The following is a 5,874-nucleotide window of genomic DNA, read 5'->3' on the forward strand; positions in this document are numbered from 1 at the left end:
TGTTCACTCCTTATCGCGGCGATGGAAGTTTAGCACCACCCCCCCCCCCTCCCCCCTAGAGCTGGAGCGCCGTTCGGCTGGTTTACTGTATGTTTGATGGAGAGGGTACAGTTACACTGCCTTCACAATTATGTGTCAGCCTGGCACCGTTTTACTACCGGAAAATAGAAAGAGAAAGAGAGGGGCAGAGAAAGGGAGAGAGAGACACACTCACACAAAGACAGAGAGAGAGAGACACACACAAAGACAGACAGAAAAAGAGAGAGAGAAAGAAAGAAAGAAAGAAAGAAAGAATGAAAGAAAGAAAGAAAGAAAGAGAGGATGACAAAGAAGAGGAGGGTGGGTGACAGACAGAGAGAGAGAGAGAGAGAGAGAGACAGACAGGAAGAGGAAACTATGAGAGATACATTACATCCAGCCAAGTGGTGCTTGTTTATTTTCCTAATTATGCATATCAGTCGAAACGCGATACGCCTCACTATGGGAGCGCCAAAACGAATTATGGTGTAACTCCAACCCTAATTAACCAATAAACACACAAATGCAACCTATAAGCCGAGGCTGACTCTCTCCCTGGCTATTAATAAGAGCAGACTGAGTGTAAACCACATGCTAACTGTTGTGCAGGCTACACTGTTCAGCTCCATCACTACATCACCACATCACTGCTCCAGGACAGCTTGAGGGATGACTTATGATGCCCTTGGGCAACAGAAAACATTCAAAACAAGTGATGGTCTCTTTACATCCACGAATAAAGTTGTGTAAATCATTCAGTTGGCATCATAAATGTATTAAAAGTTCCAGAGGTGCATGTACAGTTTCAGATGGAAGCGTTGTAAACATTTAAAACCCAATACTACACATTGTTTCTCAAAGATTTTTTACTCTGAAGCTTGACTTAAATCAATCGCCTTAATGCAAGACGACTCCAAATCACTACCATGCCACACCACTTTAAATAGGGGAGCGGACTGCTCAATACTAGACTGATGTTTGCTAGCAGCACATGGCTGGACAGGGTGCGACACAAGATACTTCAGTACAACAGTTCTGACCGTGACACCTTATCCTCACCTATCAGGTGTCCAACACAGACACAGTATAAACTTGGAATATGGGAGAAACCCTAGACTGCAGGTTTGGGTTTCTGAAGAGAGACTTACTGCACTCGAACATTAAATCACTGTTAGACTGTACTCAGCTGTGGGACAGCTCAGATGCCAACATGGACTCGTGCTGTTTCGGTCCCTTGACAGACACTTTGAGTGGAGTTTTACTGAGCAAACTGCGGGCTTTTAAGGGTTTCATAGAAAACCATTGAAATTTAACTTACAAACATTTAACTTACATTTACATTTAGCAGACACTTGACATATAATGAATACAGGGACATTCCCCCCAAGGCAAGTAGGGTGAAGTGCCTTGCTCAAGAACAGAAAGTCATTTGACACAGTGGGGAATCGATCCGGCAACCTTTAGATTACTTGCCCGACTCCCTCACCGCTCGGCCATCTGACTCCAGAACTTGAATTGTATGTTTTTCTACTGACACGGCGCATACAGTAACTCAATTTAAATGCATGATAAATATGTTGATATTGCCATTGATTTGAGTTTGTTAAGGTTGTAGACGATCAGACTGATCTATGATCTGATCGTTATTGATTGTTTGTCTTATTCTGTGTTACTTAGCAACAGACCTCCATACATACATACATACATACATACATACATACATACATACATACATACATACATACATACATACATACATACATACATACATACATACATACATACAGACAGACATACATACAGACGGTCAACCAATCAATGAGTCGCCAGCCTACTAGCCAGATGGATGCTTGTGGAAGTGTTGACATAAAATCATGCAGGTTAACCCATAGTTACTCATGACAAGCAGTCAGCTGTTGGAACACACCAGAAAGCTGGTGAAAGCCAGCCAGCCAGTGAAAGTCATGTTGAGTTCTAAAGTTATAATGTCAACTTGTGTTTCACTCGGTTTTCCCACTTTTGTACACTTGATTGATCCCAGTTTGAATGTAAATAAATACAAGAACAGCCCTTGAGAAAAGCAGGCCAGGTGATGATGAGCAGGTGGTTCTGAAAGGGCACAAGGCTGCCACCTCCCACCACAACTCTCACTTCAGTCAGCAAACGTTGCTAGAAAAAAGTTTACAACCCAAACCTAAGTGAATAATTCATCCGAAACACCTTAAGCCTCTTTCAAACAAATTCTCAAAATCAAAGTGGCACTTACAAATAATTATACCCATGTTTTTAAATCAGAATAAGTAGGAAAACAACAATTAACACTGATAGTTTTTTTTCTTCTTCTTCTTCCCCTCTGCCTCATTTCGACAACCTGCTCTGATAGGAGGGGAAGTATCTGTTTACCTAGTGATTAGGACAATTTGACTGTCGCGCAGTGGTAAATTCAAACCATTCACTTGGCCAGATTGCCCTCGACAACATCACCCACTCTCTCTATCCGGCCAACACACCTATAAACCCATCTGGCTTACTTTCTTCATGGTGCCTTCAAACTTAAATAAACCTTCACATATAATTACGTTGAATTTCTGTATATTTTTCTGTCCATTTCCTTCAAACCGAATAGATAGGCCCTGAGAGTAAAGTGTGTTATGGTGATCCTGTAACACACACGTCTCGCTCAGAAGACCTGAAAGACTGTCCTATTTATTCAAAGCAAATTTTGTGAAAGGTAAAAAGGTAAAAGCAACACGTCGCTCGGTCTTTCTCCACTCTTGACTTAAAAGTTGGTGGTGTCGCGTCCGAGGTTCAGGCGTTTGCAGTCGGACCGCTCTGAGTTGCCACGTTGTGAGGAAAACATTATCAGAGTAAATATTAGGAGTGTGAAAAGTTTCTCTTACGCAGGAACGTGGTTCTGCGGTCTTGTCTGAACGTCTCTCCCTTCACCGCGAGATGAGAGGAGAGACCGTGGAAAGTCTCATCTACGTGCACATGGTGTTAGGTGCACGGTACGGCTAACACCACCTCTTCGACACGGTGAACGTTAAACACAGCGAATACATGTCTACAAACTGTCCACACAACTCTTTCTGTGGCTACTGTTCAAGTAACTCAGACATGGCTTGGAAACCTGGCTTTGTGCCAAAGGGCCCTGAAACATACTCAAGAACACAGGTGTGTGAGTGTGTGTGTGATGTGAGTGTGTGTGTGTGTGTGATATGTTCTGGACAGTGTCCTCGTGGCCAAAGAGGGATGTTAGCAATTACCAATTCTCAAAACACTACTTTGCTGTAGTTAAACATATTACACGCCTCTCACAGGCTCCCCTGTCCATACCTCTCTCACTCCAACCTGAGAAATATGGACCCAAGCACACACTAAACAAGCTCTCCAGTACAATCACAGCCTGCCTGCAATTAACCAATCATCATCATCATCATCATCGTGGTCATCATCATCACACACAAGCAAAAAACACATGCTCTCCGTGCAGGCCTCATTTACACCACACACTGTTGTTTTTGTTTGAGTTCCCCTTCAGTTTTTGTAAAGTAAGAAGGGTAAAATGTGCGGTCAGTGTCACGACATTATGAGCTATGTGCACAGTTGTTTAGCTTGGGAAAAGCCGAGTGTGAAAAATGTATCTGTGTTTGCTTGTGTCTGTGTAAGCGTGTGTCGATGTATGTGTGTGTGTGTGCGTGCGTGTGTCGATGTGTGTGTGTGTCTGTGCGTGTGTGTAGAAGAAATGCTCCTTGTGGGGAGCAGCTTGACCCTGGGACAGTTATGCGGCAGAATGTCTCCGTTATCCAGCAGACTGAGAGGAGGATCCACTACATGCCACACATGCCTGGGCCAGGGAGCGCAGGAACCAGGACCCAGGGCCCCCGAACCCCCTCCTTCCCCCTCCGGACCCCCAAGCCTCTGGGCCCCAGGACCTGCTTCCTGGCAGGGTGGGTGTCCTCTGACTTGTCCTCCACTAAAGACTCACGTGTGTCCTAATACAGGGGAATGCTCCCAGGCTGTCGAGGCTACAGACAGATGCTCCAGCAATCCTGTTAACTGACACCAGGAGAGGATACATGAGAGTGGGCTCAATGTGCCCTTTATGATGACTGACACACACACATACAGTACATACATACACATTGCAGGAGATACTAAGAGAGAGAGAAAGTGAGAGAGACTGACTGAGAGAGAGAGACTGAGAGATATAGAGAGAGAAACAGAGAGACAGAGACAGAGAGAGATAGAGAAAGAGAGAGAGAAAACTGATAACCCAGAGCAGGCAGGCAGAGAGGGTCATTATCTTAAGAGGGCCTGAGGGCTTCATTACAATATCACAACAAACAATTATCTGCTGTCTCGAGCAGCCATGGGACGCAGCAGGGCACACACCAATCATGGCTAAGCAGCTACATGCACAGAAACAACACACCAATCACAGCTAAGCAGCTACACGCGCACACAGAGACATGTTGAACTGTACAGTTTGTGTCCACACAGGAGAAATTCTGAGAAGTTTTAACAACAAAACAAAAGAAATGGTTACAAGGTTAATAATAAAACAAAACGCTGTCAAATACTACCACAACAACATTCGTAATATTTATATTTGTTTTTACTATTTTATTATAATAATAATAAAAACAATAATATATACGTTCTATTTTTTGTTACAAGTCATAATTCCAGTTTTATTTTACCAGTGTTAGTCACCATAAAATGTGTGGACATTGTTGTATTCCAATGTTTCTTTGTCTCTTGGGACAAATTGAACTTTGGAAGTCATAAAAACTGTGAGTTTTATAGTTGTGATAAAATACACAGGTTAACACCTCAAGGTCAGCATGTCCATCTTCTGTCCTTTTTTCCAAACACAGCAGTAAATGGCATTTCTAATTCGAGTAGTTCACCTCCAGACAGTGTATATTTCAAAATGGCATGTTTCTGTCTGTGAATTTTGTTCGTTGTGTTGTTAAACGACTCTAACCCCATTCCTTTGCAACTCCGTAAACAATAAACAAAAATAACAAATGACCATCTGAAATGAAAGTAAATTATTTATTTTCAACACTTTTTTTGTACAATTTGTTGGCTATTTGTTGTGTCTGCAACAAATAGCCAAGGCACGGTCATCTCTGAGCAGGTTATTGGCAGGCGTTGAAAGGTTACAGTGAGGGAAACGTCTCAGTAAAGGCAGGACGGCTCTCTGAGGCAGGACGGCTCTCTGAGGCAGGACGGCTCTCTGAGGCAGGACGGCTCTCTGAGGCGCTCAGACAAAAGCTGGTGTAGAGTTTCACCGCAGTGTCCTCCAGTCAATACTGAGCACACAGGCTGGATCCCACACACCCTGCCTCCCTTTGTCTGCCCTGCCTGCACTAAAACCACTCACTTATACAGTACACCGACTCTATTCAGCACTGGCCAAGTTATTATGAGTGATAAGCAAAATGTTATTTTTTAGACAGGGACGTTTTTACGTGAAAGTGGAATTATTATTTGATGATTTTAATTTAATCAGAATAGCATATTGTTGTTTGCATATTTACTATTATTTACATTTTAAGTTAGCGATTTAAATAAATTATACTTTTGCACAACTGATCAGTTAATTTATAGTATGAAAACGAAATCTAAATGTATCAAACATTTACATTTAATCATCATGCTAAATTAATATTTTTTCTTTTTCAACTCAGTCAACCCTCAACACACACACACACACACACACACAAACTCCTCATTCTCAGAAAATATCACAATGGATACTGTGAGCTAAACTGCGTCACACAGATGGAGTGCAGCATATAATCCATTATCGAGACACTCTCCAGTAGACCTACATCCTTTATGATT

The sequence above is a fragment of the Hypomesus nipponensis genome, chromosome 11, assembly GCF_054491055.1.
Source record: "Hypomesus nipponensis isolate SF chromosome 11, ASM5449105v1, whole genome shotgun sequence".
Classification (NCBI taxonomy): domain Eukaryota; kingdom Metazoa; phylum Chordata; class Actinopteri; order Osmeriformes; family Osmeridae; genus Hypomesus; species Hypomesus nipponensis.